Source organism: Microtus ochrogaster, linkage group LG9, assembly GCF_000317375.1.
Source record: "Microtus ochrogaster isolate Prairie Vole_2 linkage group LG9, MicOch1.0, whole genome shotgun sequence".
Classification (NCBI taxonomy): Eukaryota; Metazoa; Chordata; class Mammalia; order Rodentia; family Cricetidae; genus Microtus; species Microtus ochrogaster.
This window is the reverse complement of record NC_022034.1, coordinates 23,827,034-23,846,351: the sequence shown is the minus strand read 5'-3', so window position 1 is coordinate 23,846,351 and position 19,318 is coordinate 23,827,034.

Below are 19,318 nucleotides of genomic sequence, written 5' to 3'. Positions count from 1 at the left end.
ACAGCATCAAGAGTTTCTCTTAGGTTTTGGGTTTAGTTTAGGGGGGCGGGGAAGGTAGGGGAGCACTACAGATCTTCACCTTATTGGATAAAACCAGAAGCATGCAGGAGGGCACTCTATTTTAATCAATCTACCAACTTAAATTTAATCTTCTCAGTGAACAGCTCACAGACACACTCAGACTAATGTCTGAGCAAGAATATATTTCCTTCTGTGGTTCAGCCAAGGGGATATGTTGTGGTTTGAAAGAAAATGACCCCCCATGATGCACTGTTAGGAGGTGTGGCCTTCTTGGAGGAAGTGTGGCCTTCTTGGAGGAAGGGCGTCCCTCTGGAGGTGGGCTTTGAGATCTCATACATGCCCAAGATACTGCCTACTGTTTTAAAGCATCTCCTGTTGCCTGCAAAATATAGGACTCTCAGCTTCTTCTCTAGTACCATGTCTGCCTGCACACTGCCATACTCCCCACTATGATAATAATGGACTAAATCTCTGAAACTGTAAGCCACCACTTCAATTAAATGTTTTTTTTATAAGAGTTGTGGTGGCCATGGTGTCTCTTCACAGCAAGTGACACTTGTTTGCACCATAGCAGAGAACATGTTCCCATCTATAATGTAGATGAAGAGAAAATCCCTGCCTACTTACTTAATCTACTTTTCACAGGTGTCTTACAGACAAATGCAGTTTCTAGCTGATACAGAGATTATAGCCACTTCACACATCAGGATTCCCTACAGATATTTTAGGACTTCAAACATCATTTTCACATGACACACTCTTAGCAATTTTAGTCAAATTCCGATGCAGGAGGAGATGAAAATTAAGTGCTATCTAAGACAGAGGTATTAAACAAATTTATATTAGCATAAACTATAAACTCAATCATATTGTAATCAGATATTCTTTCTTACTGAATTTTTTTCTTTTTCATATTACTTTTGATCTTCTTTTTTTTTTTTTTTTGCTAATTCGGGTTAATCTTTAGAGATTCTGTTCACACCTCAAACCTTTGAGGAATTCTCTGAACGTACTCCCCCCGTATTCCCTTAGCATTCTGCTCTTCTACCTGTAACCAGCCATGTTGCCTTCTCTTCTTCTGGTTACTTATCATGTGAGCTCTCAGGGTCTTAAGATTCCTTTTCCTGTAAATAATTTGAAGGCTGAGTACACTTCTTCTGAATTCTTTGTATGCTGTCATTCTTCTTCCTGAGACCACTCATCCTCTGGGTTTATTGATTCATCTATTCGTTTGAATACTCCCTTTAATTTCTGCAGGACATTCTGATTCCTCGCCACCATTCCATAGGCAACTTGGACATTGTGCCAATATTTACATAGTCATAAGTGTCCTTCTAAGTCATTTCCTGTTTCTATATTTGCATTTTAGCATTTCATAAGTGGTGTTGTGTTATAGACTGTTTCAATTTGATTAAATTTTGCTGCACTTTGACTTACTTACTCAAAACTGCAGTTTAAGATTTATCTATAGTGCCATATGGACACTGAAACAATTGCTTCTCAGTGATGATACCAACATTTACTTACTTGTCTTCACAAAAACATTTACCAGGTTCTCTGAAGTCTTCCCTCCTTTTGAACTTGTGAGATCTTTTTGTATGTCTATATAATGTATGTGTGTATGTACATAAATATGTGTATGGTGTGCTATTAAAACATGTATGATATATATAATGGATCTGTACACATATCTGTATACACACATATATAAGTTTATTTATATATATATATATGCACATTTTATATCTCCTAAAATTTGTATACTAGGAAACAAAAAATTTACATACTTAATTTGACTGAGTAATACAAAAACATTTTTCCATCCAAAACATCAAAACCCATTGGCCTTCCTCTCAGGAACATGTGAGAATGAAAACATGCCCATGCCCTGCTCAGCAATGCTTGGTGTAATTTGCTTCCCAAATCGTTACCAATGCCTGCAAATGCAAAATTGTATTTCAGCTTTTAGTATTCCCCTTTTAGATGGCAAACACTTTATGTGCTTCCTAAACTTTACAGGGTTTCTCTTTTTTATATCAACATACATATTTTAGTTTGGAATACTGTCTTTTGGCATTGTTGATGATATTCAAGAGCCCTCAGTGCACCTGACATTTTTGTCACAACCAGAGTAGACATTTGAAATACAGTCTTTCATACCTTCATATAACCATCACACTGCCCATTAAACCATTTAAAGGACAAACATGAGAAATGTTTCATTTTGATGTAAAAGGATTGATATTTACCTTATGGTTGTACATTTTGAAGTTTTAAGCGGTCCTTCTCCAGCTGAACAGGATAGTGAATGCTGGTAATCTAAGCACTGTGAGGCTGAGGCAGTGAGATCAGACTACATTCCAAGATGGCCTATCGTACTTAGTAAGATTGTTACAAAGGAAGAAGAGGAGGAGGAGAAGGAGGAGGAGGAGAAAGAAGAGGAAGAAGAAGAAGAAGAAGAAGAAGAAGAAGAAGAAGAAGAAGAAGAAGAAGAAGAAGAAGAAGAAGAAGAAGAAGAAGAATCTTTTTCCTTAAAACAAAATATTGTGTGGTTTATTTTTTATTAATTTTCTACTTTTTTCTTTTATAATTATATATTTATTCTCCACAAGTCTACTATTATATGTGGAAATAGGTTTAATCCAGTTTTATTTTTTCTTCATACAGTGAGTCAATTTTCTAAGTATTATCTGCAAAACAAACTGCCCTCTGCATTTTTTATGGAACTATAAAAATCATACATGAACATACAGACTCTAAGGACTTTGTTTTACTGTGTTGTATATTTCTACCTGTTTCCCCATGCCCTTGTGTGTGCAGTATTTGTATATGATATATACATGCATGGCATATGTGTACATGTGTGAGCAGTCATGCTCTGAAGCCAGAAGAAGACATTGGGTCTTCTCTAGTCATTTTATTTCTTTGAGATAGGATTGCTCACTAAACTTGGAGCTAGGCTCATGGACAGGAAACCCCAGTGAGCCTCCTGCTCTTGGCCCTCAGAAAGCTGCAGCTGCAGGCATGTGTGCAGCTGTGCTCAGTTTTTCACACACGAGCTGGAGATTCAAACTCAGGTTTTCACGATTGTACAACAAGGGCTCCTACACAATGAGCCATCTCCTGAATGGTCACCTATTCTTAACAGATACATTTATATATTTGGTGAGATTAGTCATCGACCTACCTTTTTGTTATAGAGTAAATAATGCCTATTTGTGATAAAACCTCTATAGCAATATCTGTGAAACACAATTGCCAGATACAATTTCTAGATAAACCAGGTCTCTCTTTCCAGTTATGAATAGCCTAATGCTCATTCTCTGAATGCTCATAGCTGAAATTTCACTATGTGTCTGTCCTATTTGTTTCTCTATTCCTTTGGTAAAGCACTGACCAAAACCAATGTGTGTCTGGTAAGGGAGGAGTCTTTTTGCTTATACTTCCAAATCACAGCCCATTATTAAAGGGGGTAACAAGAAGAACCCTAAAATAAACAAAAATAGATCCCCCCTGGGAAGGGGAAATAAATGATACCTTCCAAGAAATTCCCCGAAAGGTATCTGAACAGGAATTTTAAACCAGGTTCCTATTTGGGAGTGGGAGTTGGCAGGGATTCTCTTTAATAAAAAGTGTGACACAAGAATGTGGTGCATGTGTGTGTGCGTGTGTGTGTGTGTGTGTGTGTGTGTGTTGATGATGATGATGATAATTCCCTGTTTTAAACAAAAATTTTAATTTACAAACCAGGTAGGAATTTGATTAAAACATGTTCTGTAAAGCAGCTATATAATGCGAGAGTCACAAGATTCAAATAAAATGTAAATTCAAATTTTGGGGATCTGCTTAGAAAAAACAATTCTTTGGAAATGTTTTGGTAACAGTGCTTCCAGGGCTTTGTCTAATTTCACATTAAATCATGAAAACTGTTTTCTTTCCTATTAAAATTAGAGGTCTGGGTTAAGAAGTATACCAAGGTAAGGACTGGGCACTTGGACCCCTGTCTCCTATCACCATATTGTTCTCTGAAAAAGGCAAATTTCCATAAGTCTTAGCAAACAAAAGGAAGACCATCAGCTCCTGGGAAATTCTGAGGAGTTTCTGAAAGCTTCTGGAGTCACAGTGTCAGAGCAACAAAGTCAGAGAAAACAATAGCCCCAAACAATCACAGAGATAAGAAAATTCCTGTTAAAACCAGTTTCACATATAACTGAAGCTCAGGGTCAATAAACAGGAGGACCTTGGGACATGGTCAGAGTAGCTAAGGCAGTGTATTCTGGGACTACAGCAGTTTGTCCCTCTTACGCTACTTACTGCTTACGTCAGCTGCCGGAAGTAGCTGTCACTTTCCCAAGCAGCATTCCTTAGCCTCCCATCAAGTGAATCTGAGTGTGTAGTAAAGGATCTTCCAGCATGGAACTATTCACACAGTGAAGGGAGGATGCAGAAAAACAGTAAAACCTGAAGAAACTTTACCACAAGAATCCAGAGAGCAATAGGTTTCAGCTTCATGAAAGGCCATAAACAACACACGACCTTTCAAAACATAGACATATTACATAAAATATTTCCAGAGTGAGCAGGGCCTATGGAAGTAGAGCAGCCACTCCCCTCCCAATTTAAGACTACAGAATTAGCAAGAAACTATCACTCTGAAAGAATCATAACACACCTATCCTCCTATAAAAATTCTATAGAAGGCAATTAAACATTGAATATGTTTATATGAACAATGCAAATATGAATAATTAAGAGTTGCCAATGATCTAAGGAAACATTAAACATGAAGGATAGGTATTATAGAAGACAGACTTTTATGTGTTTGTGTGTGTGTGTAAGTATTCAAGCATCTCCCTAAAAAGAAACAAAGATCTTAGAAAAGCATGATAACGAAAATTAAAAATAAAAGTAACTCAGTAAGTGTGGTACACTGTAAATAGCAGAAGATAGAATAAGTTGAATTATTATCATCCCAAATACTATTGGGATAGAAGAGAAAGGGAAAAAAGATGTGAGAAAAAGGAAGGAGATCTTGAATCTATTTACATGTATTTATTTATTCCTGGGTAAACTGGAACCTTATAATGGCTCGTCAAGGTAGATTTAATTATTGCTCATTGGGTAGTTGAAGAAACAGATGTAATATTTTAGAAAGGTTAGCCATGCTCAGTCTAGGACTTGGGTTTCATTAATCCAAAGCTAAGGGCTTCCTCCCCCTGGCCCAGGATGTGGGAGACAGTAGACCGTAGGCTGTGGGAAGTCAGAACAGTGAGAACACCCAGGAGAACAACATGAGCATCCCTTACCCAAGGTAATGTTAGAGGGAATGATGGTCCAGAGTAGGCTTCTGGATCCAGGCTGATGAACCTTGAGAAAGACTTCCCTGGGGCTGTCATTCTCCAAGATGATAGCATCTATCAGGAGCTTATCAAGTTGCAGAATTTTGGTCCTCATCCCCCCAAAAGTTATGAATCAATCTGCATGAGAATGAATCATTTACAACAGCTTAGGTAACCAGAAATAGGTGAAAAATTGAGAGCAAGGGGGATAATTTACAGAAACCAAAGTAGCTAGAATCCCCAGAGTAGAATTCTAGGCAGGAAAGAAAGTTCTGGAAGCATATGGTCTTTCTCAATGCTTCAGCTAAAAATGGCTCCAAATACATCTGCAAACAACCATTCCAGGAGGGTGAGCGTTGTCAAGGCACCTGGAAAACTTCAGGAGAACAAGGACAATTCACCAACACATCACCCTGAGCTAAGAGTTTTCGGGACACAGGGTGGTAAGTAGGGTCCTCAGAAAGGTTTTCTATCTGGGACAGAACTAAATTAGTTATCACCTAGCAGAGTAGGAAAGCTAACCTGGAAACCATATTTTCAAGTGAGTAACTACATCCCCTGTTACCCAGGCTAGAGAACTAATATATACTCGAAAAAAGCAAAATTAATATTGGATCTAATGAAAACTACCATATAGGCAAAGAAATATGAAGTGATTTATGTAAGCATGCTCATAAATCATACCTCTGTTAAAATCAGTATGTCAAGATATAGAAATTTTTAGCTATATATGATATTATACCACATAATCTTTTAATACTCAAAAAGGTAGATTAATGTATGATTGTGATGCACGATGATTGACTTAATAAAGAAGCTGGATGACCAATAGCTGGGCAGGATGAGCTTAGGCAGGATAACCAGACTAAGGACACAAGGAAGAAGAAGGGCGGAGTCAAAAGATTCACCAACCAGACACAAAAAGGAAACAAGAGATGCTAAATGAAAGAGAGGTAATGCCATGTGGAAAAATATAAACAAATGTGGCATGAATAATAAAAACCCAGAGACATAAATTGGGGTTCAACCTGAAAACCAGAAAAGCAAAGCATCCAACTACTAGAGAAGTCTTACCTTTACCAAGGCTGGGTGACTACAAACTAAGCAGACTAAGCCTCTCTTTCCTCTCATTTTGCTGGGATTAAAGGCATGACTACTTAGGACTGGTATTAAAGGTGAGGTTCTACCACCTGACTTTGTTTCTGCATTGATCTTGTGTAGATAGACCTTTAACTCACAGAGATCTATCTGCCTCTGTCTTCCAAATCTTGGGATTAAAGGTGTGTGTCACCATTGCCTGACCTCTAGTGGCTTTAGCTTTGCCTCTGGTCTTCAGAAAAGACTTATTTATCAAAAGACAAATAATATACCACTACAAATGAATTATTGGGTTTACTTAAGTTATAAGAACTAGCTAGTAACAAGCTGGAACTATTGGCCGAACACTTATAATTAACATTTAGTCTCTACATTTATTTTGGAGCTAGCCCATCCCAACAAAAACTCTGCCTACGTACAATCATGTTCAAAGATACACAGAAGATGTAAAAAGGATGCAAATAGAATTCCTAGACACAAAATCTTCAATGTCTGCAAGACGAAATTAAATAAATTTAGTGAGCTTAAAGACCTAGCAATGCCAACATTCAAAATAACACATGGAGAGAAAAGAGAAAAATGAGCAGGCATGAGCAACCTATGACCTATTTTATAGATGTGCACTTAAAATCTCTGACTATGGAGTGAGTAGTGGCATAACTGAAAAACAATGGGCAAGATTTTTTCACATTTGATGACAATGAAAAGCTCACAGATAAAAACAAAAACAAAAGAAAGAGAGGAGAGAAAAAAAAGAAAGGAGAAGAAAAAATAAAAATCTCAATGAAGACTTGTATTAGAAATTTGAAGAAAATTACACTATTGTCTATAATTTAATCACTTGAAATCTGTAGTATAAAACAGCACCAAGACAAAACACCATGTACATGAAATCCCAGAAATGGGAGAGTCTTGCAGAGCCTGTATTGGAATCAGCAAGTGAGACTATCTAGGTTAATCAACATCTTCATGTCTAGAATATCCAGATAATCAATGAGATGAGGCTATGTCACTGAAGCTAAACCCCAGAAGGCACCTCCTTATCAATATTAGCTAAATAACCCTCTGATGTATAAATTAATAGGAATAACCCTGTTCTCTGATCAATAGGTAAAGGGCTGTTTTTATAAATCAAAAATAAGGTCAGGAATAAAGCTGCAAATATGAGCATGGTCTATCACTATGTCTGCAATATTATCTTGATATGTAAGAGACCTTTAAAAGCCATTAAGTTGAGATCCAATGGGGATGGGTGGGAAAGATGGATTGAAGCCAGAAAAACATAGCATTTTAAAACTCTTTTCCAAACCACAGAAGTGCATACTGTCAAGGGACATCCCATACTGGCTCTGACATTCAGTGAAAGCCAGCCTTGCTCTGCTTACAGCTTGGAGGATCTCCTTATCCTTCTTTCTCTTTCCTTCACTCTCTTTACTGAGCCTCTCCTCCCATTAGTAATCAGAAAGCAAATGAGTGTCATTGGAGATGAACCTCTAGGGGTCACCGAGGTCTCCAGCATTGTTGCTGACCTCTCTCGGAGTACAGATGGCGCGCGTGACATCTCACACGCAACCTGAGACCCAACAGCAGAGTTCACATGCTCAGACATAAATCACACTTCTCCACTCAGAATTTCAGCCCTTGGCAGTGGGTGGCACGTGTCATTCACCTGGCTTGTCACCACCACATTATACAGTGGAAGACATTTCTGGCGATGCTCTCGACTAATTTCTGACAACGTAGTCTTTGTGAGCAACCTCTGCACAGCACATGGGACGTGGCGGACGTCTGTACGTACAAACAAAGAATTCTAAGCTTGTTCTTGCTCTAATGTTCTTGACAGTGACAGAGCCTCCCTCCCATCTGCCCCACAGCGGAAGGCAGCACATGGCTCAGTGCTAATTAGCATCAACAGCTCAAGAGGTCCTTTTGAAGAGTGGGTCTGGCCCTCCCGGGATGCAGGTGCATCAGCACTAGCCCCGTGACCTTTTGCTCCGAGATCAGTCACCGACGAGTGGGAGTGGTCGACAGGGACTAGGAGGCTGTTTATCTCCCTCAGGAAGGATTGTTTGTGCTCCACTATTCACTATTCACCGTCAGCAGTGGCATTTTCCTCTTAGGGAAACTCACAAGAGAAGCTGAGAGGCTTCATCTGCCTGCTCGCTTTCTGGAACTTTGCGAACGTGCACCTGGCTTCATTTTCCGGGTATCGCCACGCTCATTCTAAGAGAAAGAAAACCCACTTTATTACAAGGAACAAAACCACAGTTGAAAGAGCCCAGGTGGCTGGAGGCTGACTGACAGCCTGGGACATAAGGACAAAGATACCGCACAAGGTTCCTGTGTCTGCAAAGGGGGGCTTCTGGCCATGGTGTGCATGAAGAACCTGCTGTAGGAGGATACCAGCCCTGTCAATAGCAGCCAAACCGCAGACGACTCTTCATGTCCAGGCTCCAGATAATGTCACAGGCAACACAGTTCATGGAAATGTGTCTTTTCTCTTATTAGCATTAAGATTTTGGAAAACGGAACTGCAAAGCTGCTGTGATTCGGTTTTGAAAAGACGCACACCAAACATCTTTTCCTGAATCTTTGCCTTTCTTATTGTTAAGCAGAACCCCATGGAAGCACTTCCGGGCTTTCAGGGATCTCTCCTGGTGTAGTAGCCATCATACTTCAGGCTACAATTGTCTAGGCTGTGCATCTCCACGTGCATGCTCCTGGAGGGCAGTCTCCACCTGACCCTGCTAGCTCACCCACAGCACTCAGGGCCATCCCCAGGGCTACTGTGACTGCTGCCAGCAGCTGCAGAAGGGAAAGGATCCCAGGGGCCAGAAAAACTGGTTCCAACCAGCTGGAACTTTAAGTCAATCAAAAGTTCCACTGAGGGCCTTTCACCTGAAAGGACACTAGCCTTCTGTCTTAGGGAGAGAAGGCACACAAAGACCTGTATGTGGTCCTAAGGTGGGAACTTTCCAGTTGCCAGGCAGCCAGTCCTGTTGGTGGGCACCTGCTTGAGAGAAGCTGGTCTTTTCCCTCCCCACCCCGTGCACCTCATGGAACCAGGCAGGTATAAATTCACCAGCTCCTGGTAGGGAACTCTTCTCCTGGGGTCTATGCACTCCCCATGGGAGACCCGCACAGTCCAAACCATGCTTGACAACTTTCAAAGAGGATTTATCCATTCTGTTGACTCTGGAATGAAGATAAAGCCCTTCAAATTATAGACCGTGAGAATGATTGGCCTGCCTTTGACATCGGCTAACCATCTGAAGGAAAGTCTAGGTTTTACTCTGATTGTTAATCAGACACCTGGCCATGACAGTTCCCATATTTTGATTCGTGGGCTCTGTTGGTCCAAGACACTCCAGAATGGCTTTTCTACCAGAATCTTCCCAGTGACAGACCATACTGCCTACAAGGACTGTTATTAGACCCCAAAGTACCAAAAAAGCATTCACATTAGCTTTGAATTTTTGCCCATGACGGTGCTTTCCTTCCAGCTCTGAGACAGTCTGCAGAGAGCTGCCCCTGGCCCTGCAATGACATCTGCCCTAACAGAACACTGCTGGCCTACTTACACTATCAGCGCTATAAGGACTATTTTTCCAAGAGTAAAGCATCCACCCAACTATGCTACAGTTGTTTTAAAATATGAAGTTTGTGGTGTAAGATGTCCAGTTTTAAAAACGATATGTCAATCACTGTAGCAAACTGAAGAATCATTTAAACTACCTGTCAACCTGCTCATATGGATAATCTATGCATATAAAAGCCTTGGAAAGTGGAATCTCAGAGTCGTTTTGGTTCGTATTTCCCTGATAATCAAGGATGTTAGGCCTCTCCTTAAGTGTGTCTTGGCCATTTGAGATTCTTCTGTCAAAAATTCTCTGTTTAGACCTGTGCCCCATTTTTAATTGGATTATTTGGGGACCTCTTTGTGGGGTTTTGTTGTTGTTGTTGTTTTGATGTCTAGTTCCTTGAATCTTTATATATTTTGTAAATCAGCCCTCTGTCAGGTGTGGGAATGGTGACAATCTTTATTTTCCCATTCTGTAGACTGCTGTTTTGCACTATTGATGGTGTCCTTTGCCTTACAGAAGCAGTTTCATGAGGTCACATTTTTGATTTTTGATCTTAGTGTCTGCTCCATTGGTGTTCAGCAAGGAAGTATTCTCCTGTGCAAATGTGTTGAAGGCTAGTTCCTACTCTCTCTTCTATCAGTTTCAGAGTAACTGGGTTATGTTAAGGCCTTTGCCCATCTGGACCTGAGTTTTTGCAGGGTGATAGATATGGATCTTCTTGCATTCTTCTAAAGCCTGGTGAGGCTATATTCACAGAACAGTGCCTAGCCCTACAGTCATCGGAGAGGCTTCATCCAGCACGCAGTGAAAACAGATGCAGGCCCACAGCCAAACATTAGGCCGTGCTTGGGGAATCCTGGGGAAGAGAGGGAGGAAGGACTGTAGGAGCCAGATGGGTCGCCAACATCACAAGAAAACCCACAGAATCAACTAACCTGACCTTATAGTAGCTCACAGAGATCCAACCAACAACCAGGGAGCCTGCACAGGACTGACTTAGGCCCTCTGCGTATATATTACAGTTGTGTAGCTTGGTCTGCTTGTGGGAATTCTAACAGTGGGGAACAGAGCCTTCTTGGACTCTTTTATTGACTTTTGTGACCTTATCCCTTATACTGCATTGCCTTGTCTGGCCTTAATACATGGGGGCAAGGAGGGGGCCCTGGTGCTTAGTCTCACTGCAACTTGATATGCCATGTTTTGTTGATATCCATGGGAGGCCTGCCTTTTTCTGAATAGTAATGGAGGAAGAGTGGATGCTGGGGAGGCAGAGGGGAGATGGAGGAGAGACTGAAAAGAGAGGAGTAGGGGAAACCATGGTGTAGATGTTAAAAAATAAATAAGTAAATACATTAGCTCTGGAAGATATTTCCTCTCTTAGTAACCAGCTTAAAGTGTGATGCAATGCCATAGCAGACGACTTTGCCCTGACATTTCACTCACTACAGAGTTCACAACGAATTTCAAGCATTCCGGTTTAATCTACAGTTTGGTTTACTTCATGGTTCTGTCTGTCTGCCAGAGATTTCATTTACCTTCTTTCCTTAATCCTCTCATTCCTCCATCTGTGTCTCTGCTATCTGGAGATGAAGGACTATGCCTCCGGAGTGCTCTTAGGCCCTAGTTCTAAAATCACCTCCTAGCCTCCACTTGCCTCCTCCTCTACAGCACAAGGCTATTTTAAAAGCCATGCAGGCTAACTGCCAGTCCTGAATTTCTTTACTCAGGTCAGAATTACTGGATATGCTACATGCAAGCCAGGTTGCTTATACTCTCTATTATACTGGAGGAGGAATGAATAACAAAATCCTGACTAACGACACAAAAGAGACACGCTTAACTGGGCCTCCCCATCAGGTCATAGGAAACACCCAACATGTGGAAATTGGAAAGGGATGTACCATATTAAAAGAAGTGACTGTCTGGGGGAAAAATCAGTAGTTCCTAATGGTACACACTTTAGCTACCCCAGGCGTTTACACCTGCCGTCCAGGAGACAGTGGTAGACTGGCATTCTTGGCCTTGTCTAGATGTGCTCCCAGGAAACAAGGTCCAGCAATACATACATGCCTTAGATTCTAGAAAAAAGAAAACATCTGTACTTTTACAAATCCTGCTAAAGATGCCCCAATGGAGTCCATACCCATTAATGCTGCTGCGGTGGGCATCCAACAGGTTCAACACAGCCAGCTCTCTACTTAGACCAGGAAAAACCTAATTATTATGCGGGAAAATAGAGTCACCCTTCAGAATGAAATAAGTTCTCTGACAGCGACGATCCTCCAACATCCTAGAGGATTAGACTTGAGTGCTGTTTCAAAGAAATACATGGTTGAAAATGAAAATACTAATTTTATACTAAACAGTCAGGAATAGCAGAGAAATGTCAAAAAGTTATTAAAAAGGATTGAAGCTAACGGGCAAACAAGATCCAACGGAGCACAGTACAGATGAATCTCTGGGAAAGCAACCCATTTCTTCCAGAGTAATTTGTAAGGTGTTACGAAGGTAAAGAGGGTGGAGTGAAATAAGGCAGAAAAGAGCAATTATTAGTTACTGATTTATTGACTTATTTAGTAATTTAGGTAAAGCACTGCTTGCACTGTCTAGTTGCCAAGCATGACTTCACTCACTACCTGGAACACAATGACCTGGAGGAACAGCTGAAGCAATGGCTCATTGCCTTAAACAACCTGCTAACTGCCATAAACGCCCCAGTAAAACCTGTAAAATCTTGCTTGCTTTCCTGCCCCATGTTGTGGTTTAGGAGTATAAAAATGAGAACACAAACTAGACCGGACATCGAACCTTTGAGGAGCTGTCTTGGCTTCCTTCCACCATTGACAGATCCTCTCTCCCACTCTCATAAGTGTCTGAACGTTTGTTCCGGGAAGAGTCCTGCAATATATGAATCAAGAACGAAGGTATTGAATCAAGAATGAAGGCGTCCACGCACTTGTTATGGCTTCCTCCATGTGAATGTCATGTTCTCACCTTTAATATTATTACTCTCCACTCAATATCCAGACTATACCATCCCAGCCCAAGTCAGTTGGCATCATGCCATACTCATTCAAAAAGTAATTTGTGATGTCACATAGCTTTGCATCAGTTTTGTTTGGTGGGGGCAGTGCTTGTTTTTTTTTGTTGTTGTTGTTGCTCCCCTCTATCATCATTGTTCCCAAAGGGCAGGATCCTATGTATTTGCATTCATTTTGTATTTGTTCATAGCACCGCCCTCAAGATCAGATAGAGGGCCCCTTTGATGTTCTTTCAATGATTAAATGATTACAGAATGACAGATGATCTGTTTATTTCCTTGATCTTGGGAATGATTTGTAGGGAAGAGTTTTACTTGGTTTCCTCTGCGTCTCCTGGTGGAGGAAGCCGTCTTGGATACACATTAAAATACAGTGATGAATGTCTATCCCCAGGTGTCAGGAAGTAAATTCAACTTGATCTCTTCTGAGAGGATGGGCTGCTTATAGGAAACAGCCTAAATGACTCTAAATTGCTATTAAAAAGGAAAAATTACATAATGTAATCAAAGATGAAAAGTGAATAAGTAATAAACACAGGTGGCTGCATGATAGGAATCAAAGATAAAAAGGCTGGTTCTTCAGAACAAAAATGAAAGTAAAGAACCAGAAGGTATTTTTAGCAATGAGGATGATAAAAGACAGTAAGCATCCAAAAAGAAAGGATGAGAATACACATCCTAGGTACATTTTGAAATGACAGGTGTCATTCTGCTCATCCAACTCTCTCTCTCTCTCTCTCTCTCTCTCTCTCTCTCTCTCTCACACACACACACACACACACACACACACAAAAATATCACAGAGAAAATATAAAATTTCAACATTTTTAACTTTATTCAATAAATATCAGTTGGCTAGGTAGTATATCAGTATATTCTGATACCTATTTCTGGGAATAGGAAATTTTAAGAGTAAATTCCTCTAAAGCTGTTCATAGAGCAATAAAGATACAGTGCTACATATAAATGTGTGTATTACTCTCTCTATATATAGCAAATGTATGCATAAATATGTGAATTGGTGTCATAATGTAAACAAAACAGTATTCAGTGAACTAAATTTCAGACTATCTTACTGGTCACAGGACCATAGCAAGTAAGGATTTTTTTTTTTTAACAAGCAATTGAAAATCTAACTCAAAATATGTTGTGTGAAAACAAAGACTGACCAGTTGGAAAGCTTCAGCTTGTGAGTCCAGCTAGATTGGAAACTCAGACAAGATCGATAGAATTTCTTCCTTGCATTCCTGGGTTCTGCTCTTGTCCAATGGCTCACTGTTTCTGGGTTCTCTGTAAAGGCAGGAAGAATCACCATTTTCTAGCACTGTTAACTCCAGTGTAATGGAAAGCACACTCAAGACCTCCAAAGTAGTGTGATTATACTGCCCTGATTTTGACTGGGTCATTTCCTCACTTTTCAGCAAATTGCCGTGGCCAGGAAACTGTGAGGCTCTGATTGACCAGACATTTGCTGCACTTCAACTTCAATTTGGGAAGCCATCAGCTCTACCTGGAGCACAGGACTGAGGGCCTTGAATCTGTAGATTAGCAAAAACCAAATAAACCCAGAGAAACCATCTGTACATTTAGGTTTTGGAGGCAGAGTTCTTTAGAGTTCATATGACCTCTTAGAAGGCCACGAGCACAACTTCCGGTGCCTGGGATAACAGAGGGAGGTCATGAGCCCCAATAACCACCTGGGGTTTTCTTGGCTTTAAGGAGGTAACAGTGAAACACAGTTCTTGACAGTAAGACATTTTATATAACTCAAGGAGAAGAATGTGTATCCTGAAAAAGAAGGGATTCATTCTTACACTGTTGCAGGAAAGCATCATGAGAAAAAGCCACTGTCAAAAGATTCTGTGAGGTTAAAGAAGGAGGTGGGCAGAACTAAGGTTGCACAGGTACATTTGGGAACTGACTCCAGGAGTGTGGTCAGTGATAGGAGCAAGACCACAATTTGGGTGAGGGAAAAGAAGTTTATATATGAACTTTTATCCAATCCAAAATATGTTATGTTTTTCTCAAAAGCTATGCTTCGGACTGTGGTGGACACGCAGTGCCGCATGCCAAAAGAATAATTAGTTATTCATCTTTAAGAAACATACATGGAGAAAAGCAAAGAGGATCATTCAAGGGCTGCAGACACTGTACACTGTATTTATAAATCAAGAGGGTTATGGTAAGAACAACCTAGTTCATAACACACACTTTGAGGTAAACACATACACACACCGCATGCACACCACACTGCATTCACATATACACTCCACATCACATGCATACCACAGCACACACACACACAGAACACACACACACACACACACACACACACACACACACAACACACACACACCCTTAGATCTTTTGGGATCTAATTTGCTTATCAGAGTAGATTTTAACAGAATTAAGAGATCCACTTTTGGAGCTCTCACTGTTTAGAAAAGCAGGAAGCCCCTTGGAAATTGGTACAGACTGCTAGAAACAGTTTTTCTGCTTTATGACAATAGCTCTCAATACCTGAGCCCCAGCAGTATCACGAATAAACTGGAAGAGTTGGCCCAGTCTGCCTACCTCTTAGCTGGATAGGCCCTCAGTTCAACTGCTTCTACAGCAGTTCCCTCTAAAACTACCAGTCAACAGTTCCCGACAAACATTCTGCAATACTGACACAGGGGCCAGGAGTACTCGTGTTGAGACAACCGAAATTGTGTGGCTGATTCCAGGCTGGGACTAGAAAAATGCTCAGCAGTCTGATCGTGCCTGTTCTAGGAATCTGTGAGGTAGCAGCTTTTCTAGTGTGTCATTCAGGACTTTGCTGTCTGAAGCCACTGGCTCCCTCTCTGAGAACTGCCTTAATCATCCTCTTGGCTGTGTGAGACTCTGTGAGGGCCATCGATTGTCCCTCCTGCTTTGACTCCAGGTCACAGCTGGTGTTGGGGCACACTAAACTTTACTATTAAATAGAGCATCTATATAAACCCATTAATAGGTAAGACTAATGAAAGTATAAAAGTGGTGCCAATGTAAGTTGTAATTTTGAGGGAAATATACCTAGCAGTTCAATAAATAATTTTGAGATTGATCTGCCCTCTCAGATACAGGTGCAATTCTTACTACCACAGAGCTTGGAAAACAGTCCAGTATAAAAGCACTAGGAGAAAAACAAAAATAAGGAAATGCTTTCTTAACCACGAAGAGAAAAAGGCTTCGGGACTGATTTGAAATTGTCTCTAAAACACAAAAGGGAAAATTTATAGATTTTATTTATATGTTTAATGTTACATAAAATACTACCCCATGCTCCCTCAAATTCAGAAGAGAGGCAAAAGAATCTTTCCCTCCATTTTGTCAAAGACTAAGTGTCAAAGTTCCAAATTTATTAGTACATAAAGGAGAAAACCAATGACACAGCAGATAATTTTCATTAAAAGGACAGTGACTTGAACTTATGATAAAATGTACAACTCCACATTCTATATGAGACATGCTGATCAAAGCCACCGTGAAGCGCCACTTCCATTTAACATGGAAAGCAATTGACATTTTATTAGCACTTTGGGAAAGGCTACTATCAAATAACACGGTCATAAATCACTGGTCTATGTCCTGCAGAGGGTAAATAGACTAGAGTTATCCATAGTACAGAAACATTTCTAAGAGTGAGATCACTGTCAAGAGCTGTACTTGGGTATGCGTCAGTGGGATGCACAGAAAATGACTCACGGTAGCATCTTTTCATGACAGTCCAGGATCAGCTACAACCAAAATGACCAAGTTTAAAACACAGGTTACACAAATTAGATCACACCTAATCCATCAAATAAAATGCAGCTGTAACTAATACAGCTGATTCTCATATGTTTATTTTACACTACTATTAATTTTATTATGTATCTAAAGAAATACACTGCTTATTTCATGTTTATGGATATTAAATGAAGACTGAATGCAAAGGAAAAATGAGTAAAGATATACAAACTCTTCTGTGAAATAAGGACAGTTAAGGCATCTGATCGTTTTAAAATGGCAAGTAAGTTATGTTACCTGCTTGCCTCTTTTATTTGCACACTCCATATGTATAGATTTTAGAGATTTTTAATTTTTTTTAGACTTTAAACATCTTTCTGTGTGTATGTACAAGGATTTGCTTGTATGTATTACACATGTGTGTGGTGCCATTGGACGCCAGAAGAGGGCATTGCATCCCCAGAACTAGAGTGGCTGACACGGTGAACTTCCACAACTGAAAGCTTGTTCTCCTTAAGAGCAGCAAATGCTCCCAACCATTAAGCCATCTCTCCAGGCCCTAGATTATTTTATTGTAAAGTATTTTTAATACACTATTGTTATACCATATTGACAGTGTGTTTATTTACAACACATTCAACAACTTCTTATAAAACTACCTGTCCTATACTTCCTTATGCCTTTATACATGTCAAAGGTCATATAAAGACCATTAAGACCAACTATGGTGGCAGTTAAACATTGCAAAGTACCTACTACTCTTAACATTTTACATTTTTAAAACTGTAAATTTGATCCAATGCCCCCCAAAATATTTTTATGAGTTAAAATAAGAAAGTACTGGGAAGCCACGAGGACCAGGCAGTGATAGAACTGTGTAGAAGGACTGAGATCCAGCACTCATCTAGCATACACTGAGGCTCTGGGCTCCCTCGTCCATACTCACCCCATTCCTCTCCCCTCTTCCTAGACCTCCATGCACACTGAATTGCAAAGGAAACAAAACTGAGGTGTCAATCAAGAGAGGGAGAAAAATAAGAAAAGAAAAAATATCCACAAAAAACAAAAAGAATTAAAATGAAAAAGAAATAAAACTTAAAGGATCTCTTCTATTAGAACATGATGCGGTTCGTATCTGAATGTCTCCAAAGGTTTGTATGTTGAAGGCTTAGTAGCAACTTGATGCAGTTTGGAGGTGATGGTAACTGTATGAAATAGGAGCCCAGTAAGACATCTTACCTCAGATTGAGTTACTGATCATGCCTTTTAAGGACTTTTCCTTCCTTGCTTTCTCTTCTCATCCAAAAGGTGAGCAGGTTTCTTCTGCTGTGTGTTCTACATCATTGCCCCTGGCAACCCCCAGGAAAGAGCTAAAAGCCTATCTGATCCTGGACTAGAAACCTCTACAGCCAAAAGGCAAAAGAAATGTATTTTTACACATTTGTTTGTTTGTTTGTTTGTTTGGTTGGTTGGTTGGTTGGTTTGCTTTGCTTTGCTTTTCGGTCAGGCTTTTAAAAGATCTTCATGTTGTGGTGGGAAACTAACACAGAACACAATAATTACAGGTCTTTTGTTTAGAAACAAATGATCCGGACATAACTGAAGGGAAGTATGGACTCAATATTGAAAAGTTAAGAGGTACCTTGCACAGGCTAGATCTAAGATCACGGTGGACGTCACTGCAGCTGCATCCTGCTGGCTGCCTCACACCTCCCAATGCTTCTCCTTGCTCTCACATCTCACGTCTGCTTCCTCTAGGCTGCCTCAAGCTCGATGGAACTCAACTGCACCTGAGGGAACACGAGCCACTCTGTAAGATCTAATGTTTCTTTCTACTGCTCCCTGTTTGGAAGTGCATTTTTATTACATTTTATCTTGATATCTTGGTGCCACACATTTACAGAGGGAAACTAAAACACAGGGCGATTCTGCAGAGCAGTGCTATGAGGGCTGGCCAAACAACAACAAAACCTTGATATCGATATAAAGAAAAGAATTCAGCAGAAGACAGATTTGCACTCAAATAAAGTGAAGGGAAAGAGGTTTTAAGAGCGAAGCTCAAGCCGGATGGTAATGATGCTCGCCTTTAATCCCAGCACTCAGGAGGAAGAGGAAGGAGGATCTCTGTGAGTTCGAGGCCAGCCTGATCTGCAAGAACTAGTTCCAGGACAGGCTCCAAAGCTACAGAGAAACTTTGTCTTGAGAACCAAAAAAAGAAAAAGAAAAAAAGCCAAAGCTCCTTTTTAATTATAAACTTTACAAACTGTCAGCTTCCACATTCCGTGCCAGTTCTTACCTTTCCATCTCATGTGTTTAGGGTACCAGCTGCCATCAGGAGGAATGTGGAGGAGAGATGTGAATGGCATGAAATTTGTCAGTTCACAAGAGAATCCTCTTTGATGTCTGTCTTTCTTTTCTTTCTTCTGTCCTTCCTTCCTTTTTTCTTTCATTCTCTCTTGTCTTTCTTTTTCTTTTCCTTTTTTTTT